Consider the following 15,244-nt stretch of genomic DNA (forward strand, 5'->3'; position numbering starts at 1 on the left):
GGGATTGATTTGCTTCTGAAATCAGCCTCAAGTGGCACTCTATTTTGGCTTCATTTTATTTTTATTATAATATTTTTTAATTTTTAATTTCAATTTTAATTTTAATTTTGATTTTTGTATTACCCCTTCTATTCTCTCTGACCTCCTTACTCACACATAACCTTTTGCACTGTGCACCACGGGTCAATTCAGAGTGAAACCTTGTTTCATTTCTCTGTACGTCTGTTACGTAACTGTAGAATTGACAATAAAGCCCTTTTAATCTTAAAATCTCCAGTCCCATGAGGTTGCTGCTTGATTTTAGCCCAAAACATGATCTTTTCCTAAACCTAACCATGTAGTTTTGTTGTCTGAACATAACAAAACCAAGATAATTTCACAGCACTAACCACATGTTTAAAACTGCGACCGTTAACGTCATGTATGAGTCATTGGCAAAAGACCTATTCTGGCATTTAGGAATGAGGACGTGTGAATGATCTCCTGCCACCGCTAAGGGACGCTAATTTAGGAAAAGCTCCTGTGGGTTGAGGGTAGGAACAATTGACATATGGGGTCATATGAGTTGTAGGACTTGTTGTTAATAAGGTTTAATTTGGTAGTGAGAGTAAAATCTAATTTTCCAGGGAATCCTGAGGCCATAAATATATAGATTTTATGTATTTTAAAGGGACAGTTCACCCCAATATCAATAAAACATATTTTTCCACTTGTCTGTAGCACTATTTATCAATCTAGATTGTGCTGTCTAGCCATCCATTATACTAGAGAGAAGGCAGACATCTCTACAGCTGATATCTCCAACATTCAGCAACTCACACCAAAACAATCTAGATAATTAAATAATACTAAAGAAAAGAGGAGAAGTATGTATTTTTGATTTGGGGCGAACTGTCCCTTTAATGCCTTTTTCATGGGGATATGTACATATCGAGCAATGTTTCATGACACAGTCAACGCACACTGTTACAGCTGTGTATGTTTCTTGGTGTGTTGTCCCTTCTCCCTTTGCTGTAGCTCTTCCCAGGTGTGCTGCGTTACCTAACGAGGTGCACTGCTCAGCGAGGTGCACCTGGCCTCAGAGCAGAGGAGAGAGGCCTCTGGTGTGGGGACGGCTGGTCTCAGGCTTGGATTTTATGGGCCTCTTACACAGCAGACATTTTGACGTGTCACAGTAGGAGAAGCACAGGTGAAACTGGTCACATTAACAACGGCACAGTGGGCCAGCATGGGCAGGGCCTTCCCTCTCACATTAATGATATTGGATACACCTGCGCTTCTCCTACTACGACATGTCTGCTGTGAAAGAGGTCTACTGCCTTGTTTGCATGTCTTATAATAATAAACCCCATTGATTTGACTGTGTTAAAGGTGTTGATGTCGAAGGCCGATGTCACAGTGACATCATTTTATTAGATGGAAGCAAAACAGGACTCTCCACCACAGGGCTGTAGGCTACATAGTCTCAGTCTTAAAATATTGTCTTGTTGTGTTATTGGGAGCCAGAGTAGAAGGAGTCATGGCTCAAAACTTAAATTTTATCACATACCAACAAAAGCAAAGACAACGATGGTTAAATGTGATAAGACGAAAGAACTGGACGGAGATGATCATCTAAAATGCTCATGTATGCAGCGCACACTTCATTAGGGAAAAAGTATTTCCTGTTGTAGGGATGAATAACGTTATGTGTATTAAGGGTTATCGTGTCCACCTCATCAGAAACTGGGGAGGTACTAAGAGGAATGTTGGATTTCTCTGTAACTTTTTAGCGCTTTAGCTAACGTTAGCTTCGTTAGCAAAACAAACTGGAGGAAACTGTTCAAGTGTCGTCCTCCTTTGTAAGATTGGCATAGTAACCAACAATTTACAAACAGTCCAGTTTGTGCCAGAGTGTGCTCCGACACTCGGAATGAGTATTTCCGAACACACCACTAATATAAACTTCCTCCATTGTCTAAAATAAACCAACAGAACTTGCTAGCTAGTGCTGGCTAATGTCTGTGGAGAATTGTTTTGCCTCCAGCTAAGCCCCGCCCACCAAAAAACATCATACTGTTTACAGTAAAAGGGTCTATACACCTGTGCTTCTCCTTTTGTACCGAGTCAAAATGTCTTCCATTATCTGGTCATGAGCATTTCAGGATATCAGGTGAATTTCAGCCGGTATAAAACAATAAAATTTCTGTCAGGTGTGCTGCAGGGTGAAATTCACAAGAACAACAAAGCAACCAAACATTGTCTCTCTCTCCGTCACACACACATAACCGTGCCCACCAAAATATGCACAGACATGCACATGCATTGTACACACATGCACACACACACACACACACACACACACACACACTTATGCACGCTCACGCATACAATCTTTGTCTCATGAGAAATGGTATTAATACCTGGCAGCCTTTAAAATGTCAGCCACTCTGAAACAAGGTGCACAAAGAAGCAATTTATTTATGGATCTGACACTTCTCATGTCTCTCTGTTCTCGAGCTATTTTTGTTTTCAAAGTGTGTCTTTAGAAGGAAGAGGAGGAGGAGGAGGAGGAGGGATGGAGATGAAGATGCAGACAGACAAACTGACCTAGGGCTGGGGAAGGTGTGCGGGCCGGCGGCCAACAAGATCAGCCAGTGAAGCCCTGAGGAGTTGGTATTTTAACCCACACTTGGGGTAAAATGTCCCTCAGGATGATTCCTCCGGTTCTGACACGAGGCTGTGATCAAAGAGTTGCATCGGGTGATAAAAATACCACAAATGTGGGCTAATCACAAATCTGCATTCAGCCCTGATGGCTGCTTTCTAACACGAGCTGATGGAGTTTATTTACTCTCCCTTCTGTCTACTTCCTTTGTCTTTTCATCCTCTCGCTCTCTGTCCTCCTCTCTCTTAGTATTCACCTCCACAGTCACACACATATTACTCCAATCTCCAGACCTGTTTACTCACTGAGTGATGATTGCCTGTTTAAACATCTATCCACACCAGTGTACATAGCTACACACACACAAACACTCACACAGTGTGATGTCTGATTGTATCCCAGGGAGCCACTAACATCCATGTCTACCTGACTTTAAGATTTAAAGATCTACTCATGCAGCAGTTTACCAGAAGGCCAAACTGCAGACCATTGTTCAAGACCAACAATTAACAAGAGACATCTTGAGACATCAGCGTAAGTTCAAGTCATGATTGTGGCACCAAAAGCAGCTGATTTTGACAAAACATTGACAGTGTTTCCAGCAGCTGTTATGCCTCAGACGTAGAGCACCGGGTCGTCTACGTATTGGAAGATCAGCGGTTTGAACCGTGGCTCCTCCTCCGCAAGTATCCTTGAGCAAGATACTGATGCATGTGAAAGCATGTGAATGGTCTTAGTAGCAAGTGGCACCTTGTTTAGTAGCCTCGGCCACCAGTGTGTGATGTGTGTGTATCAGCAGGATTTCAAGCCATGATTTTGCCACCAAAAGTAAATGTTTATTAGTAGGACATTGGCGCGAATTTTGGTTGCAAATTTGTGAAAATCTGTGTTGGTGAGCACTTTTCCACTTTTTCAAGATAATCCATCCACCTGACAGGTGTGGTGTATGAAGATGCTGATTAAACAGCATGATTACTACACAGGTGTGCCTTGGGATTGTCACAATAAAAGGTTCCAAGGTTCTTTGCTCTAAAATGTGCAGTTTCACCTTGAAAAAAAGACATTTGGGATTTAACATTTAGGATTTCACGTGACCATCCCGACAGAAATGCATTTTTTTGGTCACAGACTCCTCACAGAATCAGTCCATGTCACCATTTGCCCACGCAGTGTGACATCACCTTCACACTGGGTGAGTAATTAATATACAAGTATTCTTTTTAATTCCATATGGAATACTTCGCTTGCAAATCATTTTGTGGGTGAAATGTTTCTTTCAAAGGAGTAAAAAAACTGAAGAAACCTCAGGAAGAGCAACAGAGGGGAGATGCCTCCTACTGAACAGACATGCAACAGATGTTGTGTTACAGAACAGACCAAAATAGTAAAATTGCAGTCAGGAAAGTCAGGATGGCAAAAATTGTCTAAATGACTGTGTAATTTAAAAGGGGTTGCTCATAGTGACTAACCAACAGAGATTTATCCCCCTGACTCTGTAGTTCCCCTCAGCTCTACAGAGCTTTTTAGTGTCTGTCTGCATATTGTTCACACATTTCAACGCTACAAGACCAAAGCTCTGCCTTCAACACAGCTGACCTTACACTCCTAATCAACTGTCTGATAAAAGGGTTGGCAACACGGACTGTGACTTGTAGTGAATATATTCCTGTAAGGAAGAGTCAGAGTTTGGGAAACGCTGGTTCATCTCTGCATGGCTCACTTTGCTTGACTCTGTTGCCCAGGGCTGAATTTTGGGATGAATTGTTTTAAATTTGCATTCGTCCTTTCGGGCACATCATTTGTAAGCATGATCATTTGTAAGGTAATTGTTATGCAGATGACACAACTTTGTGTCTCGCTGAAACACAGTGATACTGGCTTGTTATTTGTCAGATATTACTGGGTGTCTCAGAACTTCCCCCAGCTCAGTGACATTAAAGGCTATTATGCTTTTCTGGATTTTGTGTTGTTACAGTGAAGGATGTTTATGTTAAACGTGGCCAAAGTTTAAAATGATGAGGTGAATAAAAAACTTTTTTCTTCAAAAACAGTTTTTTTCTACCCTGGTTACTGCATGGTCTCATAGTGTGCCAGATTTCTTTATGGGGTCATCTGCTCCAGGCATGCCACTGCAAGTATTCACACTATGTAGCTTATAATGCTAAATGAAGCTACATGCTAACATCAGGGAAACATGTAAACTTGGTTGCGCGTATAATGAATTTCTCTCCAATTTTAGATCATATTCCTGCTGAAACATGTCCAGTTGCGTTCAGTAGCTTTTATTGGTGATTTGTCATGGTAGAAGGTGCTGCTATTCTCTTTATACATCAGGGAAACATAAACTTGTTCGCTGATGTTGTGAATTTCTCCCAAATTTTGTATAATATTTCTGCTGGAACATGTCCAGTTGTGTTTACAAGCTTTTATTGGTTATTTATCGTGGTAGAAAGTGCTGCTAGTCTCTCTTATGAGCATTCGCCAGCTGCAAATACACTGCTAATGTACATGTAGCTACATGCTAATGTCAGGGAAGCATGTAAAATTGGTTGCTCATGTAATTAATCTCCCCCTAATTTCGGATCATATTCCTCCTGTAACATGTCCGATTGTGTTTAGATGGTTTTATTGGTGATTTTCACAGTCGAAACTGCTGCTTTTTTCCGTTACAGTCGTTTCCTGGCTGCAAGTACACTGCTAACATACATGTAGCTACATGCTAACATCAGGGAAACATGTAAACTTAGTTGCCAATGTTGGGGCGTTGGTAGTGTAGTGGATAGTGCTGGCGCTCCATGTACAGAGGCATTGCCTCGCTGCAGCAGTCGCGGGTTCAAATCCGGCCTGCGACCCTTTGCTGCATGTCAGTCCCCGCTCTCTCTCTGCCTCCCCATTCCACACACTGTCCTATCCATTACAGGCAAAAGCCCACAAAAATAATCTTTAACAAAAAAAAAAAAGCCCACAAAAATAATCTTTAACAAAAAAAAAAAAAAAAATGCCAATGTTGTGAATTTCTCCCCAGTTTCAGATCATATTCCTGCTGAAAAAAATCAGGTTGTGTTTACAAGCTTTTATTGGTGATTTTTCACATAAGAAAGTGCTGCTATTCTATTTTATTATCATTCCCCAATGCAAGTACACTGCTAAAGTGCATGTAGCTACATGCTGATGTCAAGGAAACATGTGATCTTGGTCGCTAATGTTGTGAATTTCTCTCCAGTTTTGGATAATATTCCTGCTGGAACATGTCTGGTTGTGTTTACACTTTAATTTAATTTTCATGTTAGAAAGCAAAGCTTTTCTCTTTTACTACCATTCCTCGGCTATAAGCACACACCTAACGTACATAGCTACATGCTAACATGAGGAAAACATAAACTTGATCGCTGATGTTGTGAATTTCTCCCCAGTTTTGGATTATATTCCCACTGTAACATGTCCAGCTGTGTTTAGGAGCTTTTATTGGTGATTTTTCCACAGTAGAAAGTGCTGCCATTTTCCATTACAGTCATTCCCCAGCTTCAATCACACTGCTAATGCACATGTAGCAACATGCTAACATCAGGCAAACATTTTTTCTCATGTAATCAATTTCTTTCTATTTTGGATAAGATTCCTACTGAAACATGTCTGGTTGTGTTAAGAAGTTTTTATTGGTGATTTTTGCACAGTAGAAAGTGCTGTCATTTTCCGTTACAGCCATTACCAGGCTACATATAGCTGCATGCTAACATCAGGGAAACATGTAAACTTGGTTGCTGATGTTGGGAAAATAAAAGTATTTTTTTCAGCATTAAAGCATAAACATGTTCTAGTAGAAACCTTAAGTATAAATGGAAAAATGAGCAGCGTATGTCCTCCTTAAAATTTTGCCACTATTTTTTGACCACCATTATGACTAAAAACGTCTGCTATGGCCTCAATGGTTAAGAGTGTTGTTGTTCTCAGCTCGGAGCTGTGTTTTATTTGTCAGATGGAGATGGTTGTTTAGTCTTCTTTTAGCTGTAGAACATCTCTAAAATTAGGGGTTTCATTCTTAGGCTGCACTTCAGAAGCTTTTTCTCCTCTTTTATCTTTTAGGCTTTTAATCATAGACGATTCTAACTCCCTGCACTCCATACTATCAAGGACATTTCATCCCTGCGAGGCTTTTATCTAACTCATAGATGGATCACATTATCTGTATCATTGCCTGTCTTTACTGGTTGTCTGTCAGTTTTAGAGCCTCTGCGGCTTAAAGCCCAAGAGGAACCAGGCTTTAGCAGTCAGGGTATTATAGTATTTCCCTTTCAGTCTTGCCAAGTCAGTGTTTTCTTTAAAATTCTTTAAAAAGCATATTTTTCTATTTAACCTGAAGTACAATTTATCCCTCATCTTCTAGTTCTCTTGTTGTATTCCGTTTCATCACTTCTGTTTTACACGATTCTTCATTTATTTTTGTTTTAGTCCTTTATATCAGTGATGTTGTGTGATCATCCACTTTGCACCACTTCACTGGGTTTACAGTTACAGTCTTTCATTGTGAAAAATTGTGGTTCTTTGGCTCCCACGCTTGAGGCTGAACTCAATTAGTAAGGTTATTTCTGTCCGTCTGTTTATTCACTGTTCAGTCAGAAAAGTTTATTGATGTGAGAACACAGCACAGCAGTACTGTTAATGTTGGTCTTCTTGGTTCTGACCTCATCGCTCCCTGCAGCCTACAGAGAGAGATTGGGGAGTGATGATAGCAGACATCTCACCCCCCAGAAGACGAGAGTCAGAGCATACAGGTGGATGCTGGGTGGAGGTGGGGCTGATTAAAAGCTAAGCGGTAGAGATACTTGCAGAGAGCAATGAAGAAGTGGCAGCACTATAGAGCAGAATGAGATTGGAACATTTTGGAGACTGCCGTCCAAAGAAAAACAGCTGCATCAGTTGTTTGTTCAAATGACCTGTGTTTTGGGAAAAAAGCCCTGTTTCCACAGAGCAGTATGTAGCTATGGTTCAGTTCAGTTCAGTTTTTTTCTGTTTCCACTGTGAAAAGTTGTGGATGGTACCAATAGAACCGTTCTGTACCGTCCCCATTTTTGGTCCCCCCTCTGTTGGGGTACTGAGCACACAGATCTGGTACTAAAAGGTGGAGCTGTGAACACTGCAGTCTGTTGACTGGTCAATAAAGGACGGTCACTCTGCTCAGGGCTCATGAGTTGACGACATGAATCCATCAACACACCTTAAGGGGAAATTTCGGTTTATTTCAACCCATCTCCTATCGTGCTAAATTTGTTTCAAGTGACTAGTGACATAAAAATAACAGTTAGCATGTTAGCCGTTAGCCTAGATACAGCCGGGGCGCATAGTAGCGTCAGACCTGTTAAAACGTAAGTGAACAGGCATCCCTTCAAGTGCAAAGTTAGTCCACTAAACAAGCTTTTTTTCCACAAAGACCGCCTCATATCGTTAGGATAAATGTCAGAGAACATATAGAAAACGACCTGTAAACGTGTTGTCTTGCCTTACCAGTGTGCTGCCATGTTTGTTTACCATCTAGCTCTGCTTTCCAAAGCGCGGCCGAAATATCGCAAGAACAAGCAGCGATCTCATACCGTGCCTGAAATGTCGCGAGAACAAGCAGCAACAGCTGGAAGGCAGAACCGGACAGTAGCCTGAAAAGTTCATTCATTTATTTTATGAAAGATTTATAGAATAATGGCTGACTTTTGCCAGATTTTGACTTTGTGGAGGAGGAATTTGATTTTGCAGAGTTTGATGGCCCTAGTCACTTGAAACAAATTTAGGACGATAGGAGACAGGTTGAAATAAACCGAAATTTCCCTTTAAATTTCACTGTGACAAATTTGACCATCACTTTAGTTTTTATATGACATATATTTTAAGTAATGAGTCTTCAAGCGTCTGAAGGGTTACTGTTGGTTCCAAAGGTACCATACTGAAAGTGTTTGGTGGAAACTGGGCTATAGAAAAACACCTGTATCAGTCGATTGTTCAAATGCATAAAATGACCTGTGTTCTGGGAAAAAAGTTTTTTTGGGTCCCATGGCATCAGGTGATGGACCCAGTTGTGGTTTGGCCACAATGTGAAAGTGGTGTCAAGGTCCTGTGTTGTTCCTAAGGGTTTGGCTGTAGCTTTATATTTACACGTGTTGCTTTAAATGGACCACCAGATGGTGAAGTGTGTGTTGTTTATGTCTCAGTATGAACGTAGCAGCTCAGCTTGAGTATCCTGATCTGGCTGGCTCGCAGGCTTGGCTCTATTAACTAAATGTGCCTTCTGAAAAATGAGTTGCACAACTAACCCTAAAGACATCCTGACCTCTGGCTCAATAACAGAATTGTCAGTCAAGAGGATGATTCACCAAACATGCCAAGACCTCGAGGAATGTTGTTTTGTCTGAAGTTTGATTGGCCACAATGTGAAGCTCTGTCCATGGTGCTGAACCCATGCCAGGTTGTTCTACACACATTTAGGCCTGCAGCTTAACATTAACTTCATGATGGAATAATCTGTTGATGCTTTTTCTGATTAACTAAATGTTTAGACAATGAAATGTCCAACAAGTCCTCTAAATTAAGCAACAAACTGTAATGTTTATAAACATACATGTGTTTTTTTGAGTGACAGCCCTGTCAGCAGGACCCACGGCATGTGTGCGGCCCCTAATTTCCAGGGCTGGTACCTGTGGTTATTCTATAGGCTAGTTAATAACATGTCGGGCAGGAAATCCAAAGTGTGGGATCATTTTGAGAAGGTGAAGGACGAACCCAAGGTGATATGTAAACTCATCTTCATTGGTCGACTACAAACATGAGCTGCACATACAGCGGATTTGTTGACAATCTCAGAAGAACTAATGTTGTATCATCAGCATGCACTATTGGTTCTCAACAGATCCACATCTCACAAGACATATATGACATAAATCCTCCTTCACTACACTCAAAATTGTAGGATTAATTATTTGCCAGCGAGCTTTTCCCAGCAAACATAATGTTGTTTCTCGCTGAATCAATCTGAGTTAATCTGTGGATGTGATCGGGGCCGCTGTCCGGAGAACATATGTTCCCCGCTGGCTGGTTTACACACTGTCCAGCTGCTGCGAGAGAGCGGGAGACTATCCTTTGAAACATCTGTCCTCTATTGTCTGTTCCCATTCATCAGAGGTATCACTGTATCTACTACACACATCCCTTACAGATATAGACGCCTCAGTCACACGTCTCACATCTCAAACACTCTATTTTAACACTCGTCTGTATTTATAGCGCTGTGTTAAAAGGCCTGTCACCTGACCGAGCTGCCTGCTGAGCAAAAAGAAGAAAACAGCTTTTATTAGGAGTGATGTTAACCTGCAAAAGACAGCGCTCTTTAAAACTATGAAACGCCTGTCCGACAGTGTGAGTGAAAGAGGGGAGGAGAGCAAAGAGAAATTGTTTGTCTCTCCTTCGCGAAATTACTGTCACAAGTAAGCCATGAAGAGAGGGGAGAAAAAGTGAGAGGCAGTCAGACAGTTTCTCTCTGGCTCTCTCACACTCAGCATTACTTCCTCCTCTCAACACGCAGACACACACTTATGCATGTCAACACGATTCCAGTCAACATTACTTAAAAATGTGTTTTCTCTCTGCAGAACGAAAGGGGTGAGAATTACGTTGGAGGTTTTTTTTTTTTAATGTCCCCCTCCTGCTTTTCAGTTTCCTCTCAGGCGGATGATTGCCTTCACAATGAGCACTTTGATCCGTGAATGAGACGGACAGCATACAATACTGAGAGACACATTTGTATGGGTGCAGCACTTCCAGGTTCATTGTCATATTTGCTTTGTCCCTTTGGTTTATCTGGCTTGTGTGTTTGCAACGTTGATAATATATCTAAAATGATCGGAGTCTCTGTCTGTATGTTTGTTTGACTTTCTCAACAACTCTTTATCCAATCGTCTTCACACTTGGCGGTTGTATTGCTGAGGACCCAAGGAAGTGCAGTGTCATCTGCAAGCTCTTGAGATCTCGTCCTTCATTCATTTTCCGTAACCGCTTATCCTGTTGGGGGTCGCATAGGGGCTAGAGCCTATCCCAGCTGACACTGGGCGAGAGGCAGGGTACACCCTGGACAGGTCACCAGACTATCACAGGGTTGACACATAAACCCCTTTTACACTGTCAGATTTTCCTGCAAATGTTGGGCCGTTTTGCCGGCAAGCTGCAAGTGTTTAGACACACAGAGCCGGATTGGCGAGTTGATCCGAGGTGCCCAATTTTCCGCCTCGTAGGGTAGACATATTGGCAGAACCCTTTTAGATTAAAAAGACTGAGGCGGCCTTCCGCCACAGGAGGGGCTGTTGATGACTTGTGGGAGGAGCTGTTGATGACGCTGCACGTGTGAGCCACTGACGGTGGATAAACAGGAAACAGCTGATAGCAGGAATTAGCGAGCAGCTAGTAGCAAGAGGGAAACGCAAACCTGACAGACACTGTGAAGATGAGCAGCTAGGTAGACAAGGAATTGCGTATCCTCCTTGTCCTCGTAAATGAAGAGGCCATTAACTGTCAGATGACGGGAACGGTGAAGAACGGGCCTACTTACGAGAGAATTGCTGAAGGACTGACCAGCTGTGGCTTCACTCCTACGTCACTGTTTACGTCACACACTGAGCTACACGTTTTGTTACTTGCTCACGCCCCCCATTGCCCTGAAAAAGGCGCATTCTGTATAAACAAAAGTAGTTAAGCGGCATTTTGCCGCACTCCCCAATTTTGTTTTTATACTGCCAATGCTGAAAGAAGACTGATTGGGCTTTCCTGCAAATTTGCACAATTCCTATCTAAAAAGGGCTATAGAGACAGACAACCATTCACACTCACATTCACACCTACGGGCAATTTAGAGTCACCAAGAGTACCATGGGCATCTGTGGTTTGCTTTCACGTTTGCTTAACAACCCAGTCTCAGGGCCCAACAATCATCGACTTTCACCCGTAAGGCCCGTGTTCGCTTCCTGTATGATTGTAAAGCCCAACCCTGCAATTTTTTTTTCCAAACCCAACCATATGCCTTTGTTGTTAAAGGGAAAAAAATGTTAGTTGGTGGTGTTGTACAATGCAGTGCATTTATTTTGAAAGAGACTATCCAAATTGTGCATTTCCTGTGAAAACACAAGTGCACTTTGAAAAGACGCGATGAATGTAACAGGCTGAAGCTGACCATGTCTCCCAGAACGCCAACAACAGATGCACCCACCTTGCACGTAATACGCAGACGTGAAAAGTCCACAACCAAGTGGCGATACATGGCAAGGTTGCAAATGTGTTGGAAATAAACATGATACAAAATAATCATAAATCAAAGGTCCACTCACCAGCTTATTGAGCTTTCAGCCGCCTTTCACGATGCACTAAAAATTGTACTGTAAAACTGCATGTTCCAGAAACAGTTGTGTAGTTTCTGTATTTGCAGTGCATTTTTCTGCCAGGTGTGTGTTGTCAGATCAGTGAATGTGTTTGTTAGTTTGATTGTGTTTTATTTATCTGCTGCGCAAAAAAAAAAAAAAAACGTATGTTGATAAACCCAAAGATAGTCGTTTTACAATGATATCAAACAGAGAAAAACAGCAAATTCAAACATTTGTTATGTTGGAACCAGTGGATTTTTTGATTTGTGGCTTAAAAATAACTTGAAACATTGTTGTTGATTCATTTTTTATTTACTTATTTATTTTTTACTTTAAACTTTCTTCATGGAGTTATTATTACAGCTTTACAAAGTTGGCATCCACATTTTTTAAAACAGAAGTATTTCACTGCAGATGGTCTATTCATAAAACTGTGCTGTCTACGTAGTAAAAAGACATAAGTACTTTTGACATTGATACTACATGAAAACAGAAGACAAGGGCTGAGACGTTTGCTTTTGCACGAGAAGTTAAAAAAAAAACTACAACTACCAGAATGCTCTGCCGCAACGGACCAATAAACGCTACTGCTGGGCAGCGACATATAGCGAACTTGGCCGTTTCAGCACAGGAAACAAAATGGCAGCCGGTGGGAAACAAACGATATCGAATTTCAGTTAAACTGTAAGCTGAAATATGTTAATGAAAATATTTTAGTGCAGAAATGGGCATCACAGTAACAGAATATTGGTTCATATTCGATCAACACCGCTTAGTTTTACCGTTTGATTCTGCTTTCAGCCTCCGTTTTTGCAATACAGGAAGCAGTCCAGCGCTCACTTCCGGTTTATAAATTCTCGTATTACAGCCAAATATTCGATTAAAATTTATCTCTGACGGCATTTTCGGTAAAAAAAAAAAAACAAAACAAAAAACAAAAAACAAAAACAAAACGCAAAATACCAAAAGAATATTGGTTTATATTTGATCAGCACAGCCTAGTTTTACAGTTTAACCGGGTCTGAGTTTAAGAAAGACAGAGCGGCGGGTTTCTCTCTTGATTTGCTTCTATACTCTTTGTGTCCGCGGTGGCGGGCGACTAGACAACGTGTCTATGTAACCTTAAGCAAATTTATAACATGACTGTGGAGAGAAATCAATGGAAGACACGAAGGAGCAGCGTTTACTGAATTGCAGAAAAATATTTCAGCTTGTTTTCAACTTCCTGGTGAGTTCTGATATCTGTCAGAGGCTGAGCTAACACACACACACACACTTACGTTGTTAGCTAGCCATGACAAATGTCTGCACAGTTGGTACATTGGTTCATCAAACACAGACTGTACAAATAGCCCCAACAATCTCAACATGCAAATCACACAAGGAAAAAAAATGTTTTGTGTTCTGTCTTCTGAACACTCCTTGTTATGAGTGAGCTGAAGTACATGTCTAATTTTGCTTTAAGTTTCCCTTCAATGGACTAAATGCACCACCAAGGGACTGTTCTTTATTTATCAGAGGTGATTGAGGTGTGTCTTAAGTTTCTTGTTAATTTACTTTGACCCTCCATGAAGCTAGATATTTTTCCTTGAGCCTCCCTGAGTGTCTGTCAAAACCCCCACCATCTTTCTACCATAAATTCGTTTTTTTCGATTTTTTTTTTATGATTCACAATTTATTGGTTTTTCACACAAAACAGGTATACATGTATACATGTTGTAAATGCTGACTATGCAGCAATGTTGAGAATTGGATATAGAAAGTAAGCAAATACTGTACAGTGTTTGTGCTCTAATATACGTTTTTTTCGATTTTTAAAACTTACCATTTGATGTTTGCGCATGATGTGTTCAAGGACTGTTGTAAATTTGAAAATACACTGATAATATCTGTTTTTACAGTTTCTGGCTATGATAAATAGTGTAATATTATCAATTAGGGGTGTTCATGATAATACTGATATAATTTTTAATATCATATGAAAAATTCATATCCTGATACTGGCGATATTTCGGCTTGTTAACATATTTACATCATACTGTTACCCACGCAGTAACAAGCAATTATTACAGACTCTGCAGTGGTTCCAAAAAGAGGAGCAGCTTCAGTAGTGTGGAATAAACTGTGGCGTCCTAAATGCTTTATGACTTACCGCTCAGAGGGAACTCATTCAGTGGCTCCTCTGGCAGCAGCACAGTGTCTCTCCCTCTCCTCCTGTCATCAAGTGATTTTGTCATAACCCTTTGGTAATGTAAACCTATGTGACACTCACAGCTCGACAAAAACTCCATGTATGTGAGTGTGTGATAGTTGTGGTATCATAACAGCCTGTCACAGGTTACGGTGTGATGATTAGCGGAGAAATGGCAGAGCATAAAGATCCAGGTGGAAGAAAACAATCATTTAGGATTTTACTAAAAGAAGGAAATCACCTGTTGATTTATATATATATAGATCCCAGGGGACATTTTTTGTATTTGGGAGCTGTTTAAATATGTAATTTGTGGTAGATTTTATTTAGTTGAACTATTAATACTGTAACAGAATCTGAATCTCACTCTGAGTCACTGTTGTTGTTCACAAACTAAAGAAATTAGATGTTTTTTGTTTAGTTTTTACTGAATATTTGAAGGTAAACTGTGAAACTATATCACTTATTTTGCTGCATTTATATTTTCTAAAATTAAAACTTGCTTGTCATATCATCAGGAATATCTTTATCGCAAAAATACCCTGAAATATCATGGTATTATTTTAGGACTGTATCGCCCATCCCCATCTCCTCTTTCATAAATTACAAACAGCCTTGAAGATCATTGCAATATTTGCTTTGTCTCTTTGTTAGACTGCTGGATTGTGAGTTCTCTGTCAATACTCCGAGGTAAATGAGATGCTTGTTGGTCTATTTACTTTATAAAAATGCATTCACAGTGATAAACAATGGACGGAGCCCGAGGGGTCCAGTCTGGAAAAATGCTATTAATGGGATTCATTTTGGACCTGTTGATAGTGAAGGGGAGATAGGGGATGAAACAGCAGAGCAATACAGTGAGGTGATTTAAGGAAAAGAAGGCAGGATACGTGACAGGATGAAGGTGAATAATACCGAGAAAACGGGAGCAAAAGTGGGCTGGGAGAGGAGGAGGGGTTGCGCTGAAGTGAGCGAGAGGGAGGAGAGGAAGGGATGCAGGCTAAATCCTCACACCAT

The 15,244-nt window shown here is 40.8% G+C and overlaps 1 protein-coding gene across 2 annotated transcripts in view; it reads left to right on the forward strand.

Annotated features, from left to right (window-relative positions):
- Window positions 1–13,051: 13,051 nt before the first annotated feature.
- Window positions 13,052–15,244, forward strand: part of LOC125880530 (glutamate receptor ionotropic, NMDA 2C-like) — a 97,208-nt gene continuing 95,015 nt past the window's right edge. For both annotated transcript variants that reach the window (XM_049563090.1, XM_049563091.1), the window contains exon 1: window positions 13,052–13,264. The gene's annotated coding sequence lies outside the window, so the exon portion shown is untranslated. The remainder of the gene's footprint in view (window positions 13,265–15,244) is intronic.

The sequence above is a fragment of the Epinephelus fuscoguttatus genome, linkage group LG20 (assembly GCF_011397635.1).
Source record: "Epinephelus fuscoguttatus linkage group LG20, E.fuscoguttatus.final_Chr_v1".
NCBI classification, from domain to species: Eukaryota; Metazoa; Chordata; class Actinopteri; order Perciformes; family Serranidae; genus Epinephelus; species Epinephelus fuscoguttatus.